The sequence below is a fragment of the Gopherus evgoodei genome, chromosome 1, assembly GCF_007399415.2.
Source record: "Gopherus evgoodei ecotype Sinaloan lineage chromosome 1, rGopEvg1_v1.p, whole genome shotgun sequence".
In the NCBI taxonomy this organism is placed as follows: Eukaryota; Metazoa; Chordata; order Testudines; family Testudinidae; genus Gopherus; species Gopherus evgoodei.
Window position 1 is genome coordinate 341,640,099 of NC_044322.1, and position 16,778 is coordinate 341,656,876.

The 16,778-nt window shown below is 43.0% G+C and overlaps 1 protein-coding gene and 1 long non-coding RNA gene across 2 annotated transcripts in view; one reads left to right on the forward strand and one right to left on the reverse strand.

Annotated features, from left to right (window-relative positions):
• Positions 1-16,778, reverse strand: part of LHFPL3 (LHFPL tetraspan subfamily member 3) — a 438,995-nt gene that overhangs the window by 318,971 nt on the left and 103,246 nt on the right.
• Positions 1-16,778, forward strand: part of LOC115646923 — a 129,597-nt gene that overhangs the window by 93,932 nt on the left and 18,887 nt on the right. Inside the window, exon 3 of the long non-coding RNA XR_003999177.1 lies at positions 12,996-13,094. This is a non-coding gene — a long non-coding RNA (uncharacterized LOC115646923). The remainder of the gene's footprint in view (positions 1-12,995; positions 13,095-16,778) is intronic.

Consider the following 16,778-nt stretch of genomic DNA (forward strand, 5'->3'; position numbering starts at 1 on the left):
TCCCAGTACAAATTGGAATCATGTTTTGCTAGCCAGATTATTATATATCTGGTAAATAGTAAATAAACAACAACAATTCCATTTTAAATGTGAAAAAAAATCAGCTGCCTCTATTTTGGGGACACAATTTTAGTCCTGATTTTCTGAGGTGCTGAGCACACAAACTTCCCAATGAAGCCAAAAAGAACTGTGGTTGCTTGCTATTTAGATGTCTCAAGTTGGCACCCAAAATTAGATGCCCTGTTTGAAAATGCCAGGCTCCCTGCACAGTACATTAGTGCTTGTCACTATGGCATTTATTATGGTACAAGTGTGCAGTCTTATTTGTTATGTGCTTATTTGGTTTACGATTCCATTGCCTGTATCTCTTTCAATAGACCCTTGAAATCATTTGATGGCATTCATTAACCTGACAAAATGTCTAATGCCGATAAGAAAACCTCAGGCTAGAAAATTATCTCATTGTTACTCTTTTTTAATAAAAAATCATAATATAATTTTCTATTTGCTTTATACCTGTCTAGACCTGGCTTCTCCTAGACATGTTCAAATATTCCATCTTACAAACGTTTCTCTTGTACTGTGATTCCAATCTATGCATTTCTCTTTTAATCATTGTGAAATAAACAAGTTCACTTTACCCCTTCCTAATAGTCAAGAACCAGCAGACCCAAGAACCAGCAAACATAAACCTTGTGATATGCATTTTGGGGGTGAAAGCTGATCTCCCTTGTTCTGCTGTTACTATGGTTACCATCCTACAGAATCCCGGTATGCGCCACTAAAAGAAACAGCACAAAAATAAATGTGCATGTTAAACCAAAATAAGAATATGACCTACTATGAATATGAAGTACAAATGAGGGAATATCTGGGAGTTACATCTTACTCTACAATGGCAAATGAGTAAAGAACTTGCTCATGGTATTTTTATTAACCTGTTGATTGCTGCTTTATACCTTAATCCATATATATGTCCCTACTAGAGCTGGGAGAATACTGCAAAAAAGTATTCCCAAAATCTTTCAAGTCATATGATGAATACCTGTTGATGGTCTTTGTTACCCCTTTTGTTTGCTTTCCACAGTTGTAGGAAGGGATTTTTGTTCACAAAAAAGTTTGCAGATCTATCTACCTATGGACCTACCTACCTATCTACCCATTACTGTAGCACCTCACAATGTTTAATGTATTCAGCCTCACAATAACTCTGAGTAGGGAAGTTCTATTATCCCCATTTACAGATGGGGAACTGAGAGGTAGCAAAAGACTAAGTGACTTGTCCAGCTCATACAGGAAATGTGTGACAGAGCAGGGAAGTGAACCTAGGTTTCCCAAGTTAGCACCCTAATCACCATTCCCCCCAGATACAAGTAGCTGTGGTGTGGGAACTTTCTTGATATAAAAGAGGGAACTGCTGGCAGAAGCGTTCTCTGGAATAGGCTCTCCCCCTTGTTCTGCTAGAGTTCAGATTTGTTATTCTTCTGGGGATGCTGCAAAGGCCATTTTTTCCTTATAAGCATTTAGGGAGGTTGGAGTATATTAGAGAAGGGCTGGAGACAGAAGCATGGTTTGGGTGCAATATTCTGACGTACCTGGGTAGAATGTTTAAGCTGGAATATTTGTAATTGGCAAACCGATAAACCAACATGCATTGAAAATGTTAGACTTTCTTAGTGTGTTTTAAATCTCAGGAGGTGCTGAGAGTTAAGGCATTCCCTGGTTACACAGAAATAAAAATTTAAAAAAGAATATCTACCTTAGTTGGCAAGAGCATGGATGGACATTTACAATGCCACAAAATGTCTATAACAAACAGTCATACATTTGGGAGGTGGGGTTATAGTAACATGTAGCAGCAAAATGTATAGAACATTCCTAGACAAAGACACTAGTAATTTAAAATTAAGACAGAGAAAGCATCAGGAAGTTAAAGGGAGAATATGTAATGGAACACCATCATTTTAAATACTCAATTATTAGACAGCCAGGAAAATCTAAGCTAACATTAAATTAAAAAAAAAGCCCAGTATTCAAAATCATGGAAAGTCACAAGTCTGGAACCACCTTAACCACCACCTCTACCCCCTAACACCTCATTCAGTATTATCTTTTGATCATTAATTTATAGAAGATGCACACAGACCAGATGGAATTTAACCATCCAGCCCTGAAAAATATCTAGCCAGAAAACAGCCTCCACTGCAATGCCAGCAAGATTACAGAAGGCCAGAAGAATAAAATAACCCATGATAATATAAATTTATAGAAACATTTGGCAGAGATCTTTGAATTTGGGGGGAAATTAATAAACGGTGCCTGAACGCCACAAATTTCAGAACAAGTTAAAATGCACGGAGCACTGATTTATCCCCTGGCGGTCAGAAGTGTCAGGACAACAGAAAGTACATCAATGCTGTAAGAATGTCACGGTCCAAGTTAGTTCTCACTGAACTGCGGGTTTCAGAACCTGTGCCACATTGTTGTTGAGGAATACTGGCAAGGTAGTGTGAGAGAGACTGCATTTCTGCTGTACCAAAAATCCAATCTGAATGACTATCAATCCAGGAACCTCCCATGAACAACCAAGTTCATTCCAAATCTAAAAAGCATCTCTTGAAGAATATAATGAAAGGTTATCATTAACCTTATGCTTTCTTCTTTGTGCACTAGTACTGCTGTATAATTAATTTTCAGTGTTTCCACAGCAAAAATGCAAATCAAATACAATACAATAAACTATTGTCTAGTAATATGAAAAATGAACAAGATTGTTTTTCTTTTTACATTTGGCAGCTTAAAATCACAATGCCAGGAAATAACATTTCAGCAACACCTTTGTATGTGATTTTTCAAAAGTAGCTGGAAAGTTTAAATAATATCTGAAGGGTGATTTGACCCTACAATATTCAGCCGAGATGAAAAGTGGAACGTCAAGAGAAAATTGTGATAAGGAAATTTCTAGAAGCTTCAGATCACTTGTCTAGCTGCTTGGTTAGCAAATGATGGAGGAAGGGGTGGGGGAAGATGTAGGGGAATAGCAAGCATACAATAATTGTGTGAAGTAGCAGTTTGATTCCTCACACTTTCTTTGCTATATCCTCAGAGGATTACAAGTCCTATCTTAGAAAAGATTTTGCGTAATAAATAGTGATAAAATTAGATAGGTGTTTAACATTATATAATGTGTATAATTTCTAATCAGCTGACAAACATTGCAAGTAAGGTTTTTTGGTGAAGGGGTTGGTAATAAAAGAAAAGTTTTTAAATTGTTCAATTTCTGAGATCCTAAAATCAAGAGATCCTAAGCTCAAGAGATCCTAAGACTTTGGTTCGTTATAATGAAAAGCACTTCAGAAGCCCCAAGGAAGGCAAATAAAGACGTAAACAACTTTTAAAATTTAATATAAATGCATGAATTACAGATAAACTAAAATGTTGCTACATGCTGCTTTTCTGAGGACAAAACTGCAGGAAGTGGAAAATGTACCCCAAGGTCCATGACTTATTCTCTAATGGCGAAAGGCATCTCTTCCTCTTGTGGCAAGCCTGATCTGAGATGAAAGGGAGAATCTAGTAAAACTCAGCAGGATCCACAAAGAGCCATTCCGTCCACTGGGGCACTGGATCCCCATCTTCCCCGGTAGCATGGCTTTCCCTGTAGCGGAGGATAAAATATGGCTCACCATGAACTGTCTTTCTAAATCATATCTTGAAAATCTCAAAATGGTGTCGCGTAGGCTATCTAGATTCCCTGGTGCTGGGGACCACATACATGCCAGTATTGTTATCAATAATAATGCTGATTTGAAACCTATTTTACATATCTGGTATGTTGGAAAAACAATGAGATATAACTTAATCCCTCTGAGCTAATATGTTCTCTATTTAGCTACATTTTATTTAGAATTATTTATATTCCCGAGATAGTACTATGTGCAAACCAAGTGTATCCTTTGAATCCTAAATCAATTCCAAATACCACTGTTAGGTTTAAGTATATTTTTGCAAAATCTCCACCATGTAATAAGCCAATACTGTATGCAATTTTAATGATTTTTTTCTTATTAGTAGCATTTATTCTACTAATTTAAAAGGTATTAAACAAAATGAAGCATTCAGGGACAGTAAACTGTAATTCTTAAATCATTAGCGAATGGCTGATGATCCATACAAATGCTAATGTAGTTTCAACTTGATATAACCTTTCTAGATTTGAAGTCATCAGCAAATAGAACGTTAATACAAACTTTTGGATGGCATCTAAATTGCTTTTTGCATTAGTAAGCTTGTTCTTGCAGTTAAAGAACAAGAGGGAAAAACTCTATTATTCTAGATTCCAACATGGCCAAATGACAGTGAGGGAAACAATAGGGCAATGAGAAGCTCCAATTAATAAGCAATACATAAGCAAAGAAAGAAACTGAACCCTTGACCAGAACATAACGAAAAACTTCACATTAGACATGGGAAAGATTTTACATGTATGAAAGTCAAGAAATTCAAAGTTATGGTTTCCCTAGCAATTGTATTTTGGTCCTCCTGAAGAGTGGTAATATTTAGGGCTGTCAATTAATTGCTGTTAACGTATGCGATTAACGCACAGCACAATTAACGCATTAATTTTTTTAACGCGTGTTAATTGCAGACTCTCTGGGCAGGAGGGCAGCATTAGCTGCTATAGACCACCTATGTCTGGTCAGGCACAGTAACGCAAGCCACCACCAGAGGGTGGGAAGGGACGAGGCTAGAGAAAGACATGGTTCTCATCCTGGCTCCAGCAGAGAAGATGAGATCTTGACACCAACCCCAACCCCACCCAGGTGACCATATTTCTTAAAGTAAAACCAGGATGGCCAGGGGCTCACCTGAGCTGCACCCATGTTGCAGGACTCACCCTTCCTATGGCTCCCGCCCCAAGCTCAGCGCCACCCGCATCTTCCCCCACCCCAGTTCTCTGCTGCCCATGGCTGGGGCTGACCCCGCTGCGCTTCCCTCAGCTGAGACTGATCCCCCCCTCTCCAAGCTCTGCACCTCCCTTGGCTGAGGCTGATCCTCCCACCCCCAGCTCCATGCCTTCCTCCCACCCCCAACTCTGTACTGCCCAGGAGTCAGCTCTGAAGCCAGCAGCAAATTTCTCTACTTTCCTGCTGGCAGGCAGTGCTGCCTTCAGCTGAGCCCTGGGCATCAGCTGCCTCTCTCTGCTCTGCCTTGCAGCTGGGACAAATGCGCAGTTTTGGCAAAGTAGTAGGGATGGCTGAGACAGAGCTGAAAAAGAGGACTGTCCTAGCCAAAACAGGACGTATCATCACTCTAGCCAGCCCGCGCCTTATTGTTCCCGGCCAGCTCCTCACTCCTGGGACCAATCCCTCTACGTCATGCCCCATTGCCCCTGGCTGGCCACTTGCCCTGGGGCAGTCCATAAAGAAGATGGGCCTGGCAAGCTCATCCTCCCTGCACCAGCCTCTCCTCCCCTGCAGAATGATGAGTCCCTGAGGTAAAATCCACCCTCCCGTGCAAAGAAGGGCTCACTCAGCTGAAGGGAGCCCGCCTAGCTCAGTGAAAGGAGGTGAGCCTGGCGAGCCCAGTACCAGAATCCACCCTTCCAGAAGCAGCAGCAAGACACTTTCCTCACCCTCCTCCTGCACAAGTTATTGCTTGCTCCTCCCCACTGTCACCCCTTGTCCTCCCAGACCTGCTTCCTGCACAAGTCATTGCTTACTTCCCCCCTCCCCTGTCCTCTCTCAACACTGAATGCTTGTTTGTCTGAGGGCTTGTCTACATCAGAAAGTTGCAGCGCTGGTGAGGGAGTTACAGCGCTGCAACTTAGGAGGTGTACACATCTGCAGGGCACCACCAGCGCTGCAACTCCCTGTTTGCAGCGCTGGCCGTACTCCCGTTTTGTCTCGGGTGTAGAGGATCCAGCGCTGGTGATCCAGCGCTGGTAATCAAGTATAGACACTTACCAGCGCTTTTCTTGACCTCCGTGGAATAAGCAGGTATCCCAGCATACCTGAGGAAGCCTCTGGTAATCAAACTGGTCTCCTTCCCCAGCTTGCTCTCGCGTTCCCCGAACCCCGAGCAAGCAGGTCTCCTTCCCTGAGGTTTGCTGGGTGGTTCCGGGAACGCGAGAGCAAACCGCGGCGAAGCTGGTCTCCTTTCCCGGTTTGCTCTCGCGTTCCCCGAACAAGCAGGTCTCCTTCCCTACGGTTTGCAGGGTGGTTCGGGGAACGCAAGAGCAAACCGCGGCGAAGCTGGTCTCCTTTCCCGGTTTGCTCTCGCGTTCCCCGAACCCCCCTTGAAGCTGCCCAACAGCGCTGCAGTGTGGCCACATCTAACACCACTTGCAGCGCTGGTTGCTGTAAGTGTGGCCACTCTGCAGCGCTGGCCCTATACAGCTGTACTAATACAGCTGTAACAACCAGCGCTGCAAAATTTTAGATGTAGACATGGCCTGAGTGATTGAACAAGAAGTAGGACTGCGTGGGCTTGTAGGTTCTAAAGTTTTACTTTGTTTTATTAAGTGCAGTTATTCTTTTTTACACAATTCTACATGTGTAAATCAACTTTCATGATAAACAGATTTACAGTACCTCAATGAGGTAAACTGAAGTTTCTTTTTTATAGTGCAAATCTTTGTAATAAAAAATAAATATGAAGTGAGCACTGTACACTTTGTATTCTGTGTTGTAGTTGAAATCAATATATTTGAAAATGTATAAAACATCCAAAAATATTTAAATAAATGGTATTCTATTATTGTTTAACAGCACGATTAATTTTTTTAATTGCTTGACAGCTCTGGTAGTATTTCATTTACTGTGTATGGACTCAGATTCACAGACTTTAAGGCTAGAAGGGACCATTATGATCATCTAGTTTGACCTCCTGCACATTGCAGGCCACAGAACCTCATCCACCCACTCCTGTAATAGACCCATGACCTATCCTCAAATCATGATTTAAAGACTTCAAGTTACGGAGAATCCACCATTTACATTAGTTTAAACCTGAAAGTGACCAATGTCCCATGCTGCAGCAGAAGGCAAAAAAACCTCGGGGTCTCTGCCAATCTGCCCTGGGAGAAAATTCCTCCCCGATCCCAAATATGGTGGTCAGTTGGACCCTGAGCATTTTGGCAAGATCCACCAGCCAGACACCTGGGAAAGAATTCTCTATGGTAATTTAGAGCCCTCTCTGTACACTGTCCCATCACAGTCCATTGGGGATATTTGCTAATAGCAGTCACAGACAGGCTATGTGTCAATGTAGGCAGTTTCCTCATACCATCCCCTCAGTAAACTTATCAAGCTCAGTCTTGAAGCCAGTTAGGTTTTTTGCCCCCATTCAGGGGCCGGCTCCAGGGGTTCTGCCACCCCAAGCAGCCAAAAAAAAAAAAAAGCCGCGATCACGATCTGCGGCAATTCAGAGGGAGGTCCTTTGCTCCAAGTGGGAGTGAGGGACCCTCTGCTGAATTGCCGCCAAATACCTGGACATGCTGCCCCTCTCTGGAGTGGCCGCCCCAAGCACCTGCCTGCTAAGCTGGTGCCTGGAGCCAGCCCTGCCCCCATTTCTCCTCTGGGAAGACTGTTCCAGAACTTCACTCTTCTGATAGTTTAATTTCAAGCCCAAACTTATTGATGGCCAGTTTACATCCATTTGTTTTTGTGCCAACATTGGTGCTTAACTTAAATAACAGCCCTCCCTCTCTTGTCCTTAACCTTCTGATGAAAGCAATTAACCCTCTATAGAGAACAATCAAATCTCCTCTCAGCCTTTGTTTGGTTAGGCTAAACAAGCCAAGCTCTTTGAGTCTCATCTCATAAGTTAGGGTTTCCATTCCTCAGATCATCCTAGTAGCCCTTCTCTGCACCTATTCCAGTTTGAATTCATCTTTCTTAAATGTGGGAGACCAGAATTTACACAGTATTCCAAATGCCTTGTATAATGGCAATAACACTTCCTATCTCTAGTGGAAACACCTTGCCTGATGCATCATAGGACTGCATTAGCCTTTTTCAGGGCCACACTACATTTACAGAGCATAGTCATCCTGTGATCACTTTTTGTGGCAAGGTCATTAATAAAAATGTTAAATAAGACTGGCCCTAAGACCGATCGCTGAGGAACTACACTAATAACCTCCCTCCAGCCTAAGAGTTCATCTTTCAGCATGACCCATTGTAGTCTCCCCTTTAACCAGTTCCTTATCCAACTTTCAATTCTCATATTAATCCCCATCTTCTCCAATCTAACTAATAACTTCCCATTTGGAACTGTATCAAATGCCTTACTGAAATCCACATAGATTAGATCGACTGTATTTCCTGTGTCTGAAAAAATCAGTTATCTTCTCAAAGAAAGCGATCAGGTTAGTCTCTAGCATGATTTACCTTTTGTAAAACTATGTATTTTATCCCAACTACCATTTACCTCTATGTCCTTAACTATTTTCTCTTTTCAAAATTTCTTCTAAAATCTTGCATACAATTAAAGTAATAACTGGAGATATACCAATCTCCTAGAACTGGAAGGGACCTTGAAAGGTCATCAAGTCCAGCCACCTGCCTTCACTAGCAGGACCAAGTACTGAGTTTGGCCCCAGATCTCTAAGTGACCCTGTGAAGGATTGAACTCATAACCCTGGGTTTCATAGGCCAATGCTCAAACCACTAAGCTGAAGTCAAACTAACAGGCCTTTACTTTTCTGGATCACTTTTCTTCCCTTTCTTAAAAATACGTACTATATTAGCAAAATTCTCCAGTCATAGGGTACAACCCCTGAGTTTACAGATTCATTCAAAATCCTTGCTATTGGTCTTGCAATTTCATGTGCCAGTTCCTTTAATAGTCTTGGATGGAGATTATCCAGGCCCCTCGATTTAGTCCCATTAAGCTGTTTGAGTTTGATTTCCACCTCGGACATGGTAATTTCTACTTCCATATTCTCATTTCCATTAGTCACCTTGCCACAACCACGAATTGCCTCAGTTTTTAATAAGGGTATTGAGGATAAGTATTGACGTAGGTGTTCAGCCATGCCTAGATTACCTTTAATCTCCACCCCATCCTCAATCCCACAGTCTTTAGCAGTCCCACTTTTTCTTTCCTTGTTTTCTTTTCATTTATATGGCTATAGAACCTTTTACTATTGGTTTTAATTTCCTCTTCAAGGTCCAACTCTGCCTGGCTTTTGACAGTTCGCACTTTATCCATACACTTTCTGACCTCTAAGAGGTAGCTTTCCTTGCTGATCCATCCCATCTTCCATTCCTTGGAGGCTTTCTGCTCTCTCTTAATAACCTATTTGAGATGCTTTCTCATCCAGCCTGGTCTGCAACCCTTACCAACAAATTTTTCTGCTTGCTTGGGATGCAGACACAGTTTCTGCAACTTTGACTTAAATTAATTGCTAGCTTCATCCACATTCAGATTGTTGAGTTCTTCAGTCCAAGCCACTCCCTAACTCATTCCCTTAATTTTTTCAGTTTGCCCTTTTGAAATCAAGGGCCCTAGCTGCAGATCTATTTTGGTTTATCCTTCTATTTAGTCTAAACTGAATTAGCTCATGATCACTTGAACCAAGGCTGTCCCCTACAACCAGTTCTTCTATGAGGTCCTCACTTCTCACCAATACCATATCTAAAAGGGCATTACCTCTTGTAGGTTCTGTGACTATTTGGTGAAGAAATCTGTCAGCTATCACACTGAGGAAAATCTGGGCCCTACTATTATTAGTAGGGCTTGTCCTCCAATCTATATCTGGGAAGTTAAAATCTCCCATAATCACACAATTCCCAGTAGCATTTATTTCATTAAAAAATATTACGAGAGGCCTCTATCCATATCCAAATCAGATTCTGGGGGTCTGTAACACCCCAAGCACTATCCCAGGGGAGCCTCTGGTAACTTTCTTCCCCAAAGTGATGTTGACACAAATAGACTCTGTTTTATCCATTGCATCACTTCTAATTTCTTTACAGTCTACCTCCTCATTAACATACAAGCTAGCCCACCACCTTAACCTATATTTCTGTCTTTTCTGAATGGCACACACCCTTCAATACCTGGTGATGACTTGCTGTGACAACTGTCAACTTTTATTTTACAGCTTTCCGTGTGCGCAAAATTTTAGCTATTATATTGCATTAATGTAGTTTATTGAATTGAATTTCACTGGTTTTAAAAGAAATTATAGAGGTATATGGACAAAGAGTTGAAGGAGCCTGTGTAAAGAACCTGTGATATACTGCCTATTAGAGCTCTGGTGCAGGACTGGGATCCCAGAGGACCCGCAGCTATAATGCTGGGAGAGGGTAAAAGGGTAAAAAAAAAAAAATCAGACTGTGATAATTTGTGGGAAAACACTAAATCTCTCATCAGCTGGTCAGAAATAGAATATCAGCAATGTAAAGCAAGTTTTTTTTTAAATAAAGGTTTTAATACTTAAATTTAAGCGAGGGATGGAAAGAGATTTGATTTGTATTGTAACAGGAGTTCAAGTATTTTTTTACGTGGTTTAAGCAAGATTTGTTTTATTCTTTTAGTGGTAAAAATTGTGTCTAAATTCTGCTTATATATAATACACCTCTATCCCGATATAACGTGACCCGATATAACACCAATTCAGAGATAACACAATAAAGCAGTGCTCAGGGGGGAAGGGGGGCTGCGCACTCCGGCGGATCAAAGCAAGTTCGATATAATGCAGTTTCACCTATAACACGGTACGATTTTTTGGCTCCCAAGAACAGTGTTATATCGAAGTAGAGGTGTATATATTAACCGACCATTTGTTTGGTTTTTGTTCTGTAGTAGTCTGGGGGAATCTGTCTCTCATGTAGAATTTACAGGATCTAAGGTTTTTGCAGGTGCGAGCGGGATAAAAATGCAAGAAACAATGTGGGACTGGGAGTGGGGGGGGGCAGGATGGGAGCAGGATTTAAAAAAATAGTCCCACACAGGGCTCTACTGCCTAATACCAAGTGCTGTTTAAGACTCATCAAGTAAACTGACATTGAGGTGGGTGAGGTAATATCTTTTATTGGACCAACTTCTGTTGGTGAAAGAGAGAAACTTTCAAACTACACAGAGCTCTTCTTTAGGGTAAAGCAGTGGTTTTCAACCTATTTACCATTGGCCGCATATGCAGCTCTTTATGTGCACCGCATCCACACAATCTATACACTACCTGTATGGCCCAGAGGATGTCACATGGGCCGCAAATGTGTGCTCATTGGGCCACAAGCGGCGAGCGGGCCACAGACTGAGAACCACTGTGGTAAAGACTCCCATTGACGTCAGTGGCAGTTGGATCAAACATGAATAACAAATGCTAGAGTTCAAGGGAAACCTGTCCCTACATTTGCTTATCTTATGTAGTTAGTCACAAAAAGCAGGCCACATTCCAGCTATGCCATACCTGAGATAAATAATGCTTTAGAACAGTGGCTCTCAGCCTTTCCAGAGTACTGTACCCTTTCAGGAGTCTGATCTGTCTTGAGTATCCCCAAGTTTCACCTCACTTAAAAACTACTTGATTACAAAATCAGACATAAAAATAGAAAAGGGTCACAGCACATTATTACTGAAAAATTGCTGACTTTATTAATTTTACCATATAATTATAAAATAAATCAATTGTAATATAGATATTGCACTTACATTTAGTGTATAGTCTATAGAGCAGTATCAAAAAGTCATTGTCTGTATGAAATCAGAGTTTGTACTGACTTCACTAGTGCTTTTTATGTAGCCTATTGTAAAATGACACAAATATCCAGATGAGTGAATGTATTCCCTGGAAGACTTCTGCATACCCCCAGGGGTACACATACCTCTGCTTGAGAACCACTGATTTACAATAGTGAAAAGTGCATATGTCTATCAGTCAGCCAGGCAACAAATACTTACTGGTATTTCCTGTTGCTGTGTGTGATGGGGAAGAGTTAAAGCAGGGGTGGGCAAACTACAGCCCGGGGGCCACATCTGGCCCTCCAGACATTTTAATCCGGCCCTCGAGCTCCCACTGGGGAGTGGGGTGCAGGGCTTTCCCCGCTCCAGCTGGGGAGTGGGGTCGGGGGCTTGTCCTATTCTGTGGGGCTCCCAGAAGCAGCAGCATATTCCCTATCCAGCTCCATCGAATATGGGCAGCCAAGGGGGCTCCAGACGCTGCCCCCGCAGCTCCCACTGGCTGGAAACCACAGCCAATGGGAGCTGCAGGGGTGGCACCTGTGGACCGCGCCTCTGCGTAGGAACCGGAAGGGGGACATACCGCTGCTTCTAGGAGCTGCTTGAGGTAAGTAGCCCCAGAGCCTGCACCTCTGACCCCGTCCCATGCCCCAACCCCCTGATCCCTGTCCCGCCCTCCGAATCCCTTGGTCCCAGCCCAGAGCACTCCCCTGCACCCCCAACCCCTCATCCCCAGCCCCACCCCAGAGCCCACACCCTCACTTCCACCCCATCCCCTAACTCCCTGCCCCAGCCCAGAGTCCCCTCCCACACCCTGAGCTCTTCATTTATGGCCCCATCTCAGAACCCACACCCCCAGCTGGAGCCCTCACCCTCTCCCACACCCCAACCCTCAATTTCATGAGCATTCATGGCCCGCCATACAATTTCCATACCCAAATGTGGCCCTCGGGCCAAAAAGTTTGCCCACTTCTGAGTTAAAGTCATGCATTCAACTTCTGTGTATCATAACAGTTACAACTTGAAAGCCCCTGCATTCATGGGGGCAGCTGTACTTGGAACACAGATTAACCCTCATGGAAGGCAGAGGTTCAGGATTCTTCCAAGGAGCTTTGCCAGCAGAGACTGCTCAGGAGAAGAGCTGACACAGCACCAGCTCTGCACTGGTCCTGCCCTCAAAGGGACTAGTTGGAATATGTATTGTGAATTGTACTGTCAGTCTCAGTAACTGTAACAGCATGTCAGTGATGCTGTCCTTATCCCTATGAAGATGAAATGTGTGTATGTATATTTTTCAATTGCAGTGTCGTGAAATTCTAATGGGGACATTAGAATTAGAGAGAAAAATCCCTTCCCACTGCTGAGTGGATTACAGCCAGCGTGTCGACTCAGGACAGGTGCAGGTGAGAGGCTGCAAGTGGCAGACAGCACTGAGAAACTAACTCTCCAGGGACTATTTCCAGTCACCTTTTCTTTTTTTAGTGATAAGGAGCTTACACTAATATTGCCCTCTGTGCAGAATGACTACACTTTCAGAAGTGCTGTGCAAAGTCTTCATTTATTCACTCTGATTTAAGGTTTCACGTGTCAGTAATACATTTTAACATTTTTAGAAGGTCTCTTTCTAAAAGTCTAGAATATATAACTAAACTAGTGTTGTATGTAAAGTAAATAAGGTTTTCAAAATGTTTAAGAAGCTTCATTTAAAATTAAATTAAAATGCAGAGGCCCCCGGACCGGTGGCCAGGACCTGGGCAGTGTGAGTGCCACTGAAAATCAGCTCGCGTGCCATAGGTTGCCTACTCCTGGAATACACACTGCTCCTTTATTTGTTTTGGTGCCTTCATCTGCAAAGAGAATTTCAGATCCCAGTCAAGCCTTGCATGTAAAACTGAACAAATGACTGAAAAACAGACTGACTCTGTCTGAAAACAATACTAACACTGTTTTTATTAGCGTTATGCAAATAGGGAAGGTGGTATTGTCCAGTTGTGAGGGCACAGGACTTCAATCCAGATCTGGTTCTCTCTCTACTTTTTACTGGCTGTGGGACCTTGGAAAAAAACCACTTAATCACTTTGTGCCTCATTTTCCCTATAATACAGTGGGAATTGAAACCCTTCTGCCAGGGTTACTGGCAGGGAAATGGACCGGGTTCAAACATTTTGGGGTTTCTTCTGAAAGCTTGAGCTTTACCAGCTTGGTTCCCCACCCCACCCCCCCACTCAGAAACCTAGGAAACTAAAAACGCTCCCTGGGGAAACTTTAAAGGCAATATTTGATCCCTTGCAATCTCTGAGTAACAACAGGTATAAAATAATGAGAACATTCTTAGGGGGAAAAGAGGACACAGAATAAACCTGGGAGAGACAGCAATAAACAAACAAACAATAGCTTTATCTTTCTATAAAGTGACACGTCCCTCCTCCCTCACAATGCCCCTGGATTTTCTGGAATAGGCTCATACTCAATCCTCCTCATGCAGCATGAATGTCCAACAAGGGAATGTGTTCCTGCAATAGCCATTTTCCTCCTGCCCTCCTCCACTGTATCCCCATTCACTGCTTGCAGTCTGGAGTTGGCAGAGTCCACAATTTGGGCATGTCCATCTCTAACCCCTAAGGGAAGTGCTGCCTGATCTGCTCCAGAGGCTCTACCACCTGGCACAGCTGAAGTATTACAGCTTCAACTGCTAGGCAGAGAGCCCTCACCAGAGCTCCTCAACTATGTTGCTGGCCTTTGCAGCTTCAATAAAAGCTTCCTCAAAGCCAATGCTGTATCTTCCATGGCATTCAGTGCTGCCTCTTCAGAGAGAGATCTATGGCATCTAGGCCCCTGAACAGAGCCTGTACCCCTGAGGCACTCCCACCAAAAACCAGGAGTGTCTTACTCTCTAGATCTGGGGCTTTGACCGTTCCTACTACCCACTGTGCCAGACTACATTTTGATCAAAGTGACCACTCACCACGGATATATTTGATGCTATTCTCTTGTCCTTTCATTTCCTGACAGGGGTAACAGTGTTTTATTCACCCCAAATTTAAAAGGTAACTGTCCTTTGATCAAAATGTCAACAGCTGCCACTTAACTGAAATGCAAATGAGGCCTGGCCTATTCAGTAGCTTCCCCTTGTTCACCAACAGATGGCAGCAGAGAGCACCTATCCTCCAGAAGCCTCTGGGTATCCAGAGTTCGGAATCAGCTCTGGGTAGCTCTTCTCCCTGTTCACCAATAGGTCTGAAGAGCGAGCGCCCTACCTTTACAGCTTCAGGCCACACAAATTACATGGCTAATGAGTGCCTGTGTTGTAAGGCTTACTTATACATGGTATTGCCAACTCTTGTGGCTTTTCCATCAGTGATGGGATTCCAGGTGGGACTGGAGCTCATCTCACGATGACTTGAGAAGCTCCAGCCTCCTTGTGAAGTTCAGCCTTTCAGGCAGCTGGCCCAGTCTCTCCCCTCCGCTCGCTGTTCTCACAGAAAGGGTGAGGAAGGAAGGTGCGAATAGTCCAGCAGTTCAGTGCACCTCCCTCCCACCTCCCTTTCCCCTCCTATGAACAGTGGGGACAGGACAGCACTGCTACTCCTCCCCCATGCAACACCAGCCTGGGAAGAGCATTAAGAGCCTCTGGAGCTGCCCCACCCCTAACCTGAGAAGGGGGGAAGAAGACTTTACTGCAGGCCCCCCCTCAGTGAGATGGGGGGGTGAAGGATCCCAGGAGGAGAAGAGGTGAGGCTGGGGGAGGGCTGAACCGATGATGGTGGGGGTTGAACTGATGGTGACAAAACTGATGTGGGGAATGAGGGAGAGGATTAATTGCTGGGCAGGGGATGGAGAGGTGTGCAGGTGAGAGCTCCTGCAGCAAGGGCCAAAATCATTTTACCCAATAAATTTAGGAGAGTGAGCAACATTAATTGTCACATGCACATACTAGTGATGGGCAGGGGGAGCTCAAAAATCAAAAGGCAGGGCCAACACCACCACAACACAATATAGAAAAAATCTCAATTTTTGGGCCAATCTCATGATCTTGAGGGCTCTGACTCATGATTTTTTATCACTTGAGGTTGGTAATATCATATATACATTTGTAATATATATATTTAGCTATATAAACTACATAGTTTCAAAGCACAACAAAGTAAAAAGTTTTAATGTTTCCTGTACATAAGAAAGTCTAAGCTATAGAAGTCAGAGATCCATTATGGAAGTTCAATATCCATACTCACACAAGAAGCCTACTTGTCACATTCTAAACAGAGCCCAGAGCACTCAGACTGTTATGAGTGATTTGAAAAAGAGAAAGACATTAAAAACTGATATTTTGTATGATAAATGGGAAAGGTACAAATCTTTTTTTCATAGTTAGTCTGGTCAGACTTAGAAGAACCATCCCAGACACTTTGAATGAGTATTGCTATTACTGTCACAAAAAGGAACCTCGCAGAGAGGCTAGTAAGAACAAAGATTCTCTGGAGCACATGATGGTCAGTAAAGGTTAGAGAGGTCACATGAATCCTTGTGCTACTTTATATTATTTGAGAAGAATTAATCACAAGTCACGGGCCCTCAAATGTGTGGTTGTTATGGAGAGGAAGCGGCCATTACTGTGCAAGGATAGAAGTGTGGGGAGTGACAGGATGGGATCAGTAAGATCTCCTGCCAGTTTCCGCATTGTGGAGGCACTGCAATGCTTCACAATCCCACCAATATCAAGTTTTCAGGGTGTGTTTTGGCTCCTGAAGTGTGGAAGATGCACAGAATTTCTGTTGATCGAACCCGCTCCTATGATTAACAAAATGATGGAGAAAATTAAGAATAAACTGTGAAAAACCAAACTGCAACCTACTAATAAATATGGACCTTTTAAAATGAGCATATCAATTTAAAAAGTATTATATTACAACAGCATCCATTGGCCCCCATCAGGATCAGGGCACCAATATGCTAAACACCATGCCCAAGGTATGTGTTTGAAGAGGGGTGGGAATATCTGGATAAAAGTTTCTCCCCATACTTAAACTGCTGTGAATGGCATTCATGTAGCAATGGTAAGTCCTCTGATCAAAATTTCTATAGAGATA